The sequence below is a fragment of the Triticum aestivum genome, chromosome 7D (genome assembly GCF_018294505.1).
Source record: "Triticum aestivum cultivar Chinese Spring chromosome 7D, IWGSC CS RefSeq v2.1, whole genome shotgun sequence".
Classification (NCBI taxonomy): domain Eukaryota; kingdom Viridiplantae; phylum Streptophyta; class Magnoliopsida; order Poales; family Poaceae; genus Triticum; species Triticum aestivum.
Genome location: NC_057814.1, coordinates 332613481 through 332613772, shown reverse-complemented (window position 1 = coordinate 332613772; position 292 = coordinate 332613481).

Sequence of the window (292 nt, the reverse complement as noted above, 5' to 3'; positions counted from 1 at the left end):
CAAAGGTTGAAACAAAAATATTCGGACAGTGCCAAATATGGCATAGGTGATTATGGGGTAGAAGACACAATTTTATAAAATACTTAAATGCCCTAAATTAAATAAAACAAAAAAGGAAAAGAAATAATTAAAATAAAAAGTCAAACCAAAAAAAAGAATAAAAGCCCCCCCCCACTGGGCCTTTTGGCCCAGCTGGCCATCCACGCGGACCCGAGCCGCCCGAATGGGCCGGCCCAGCCGGCCACTTCCCCCCACTCCTCCTTATCCCCCCACTCCCCAGGGTACCGAAACC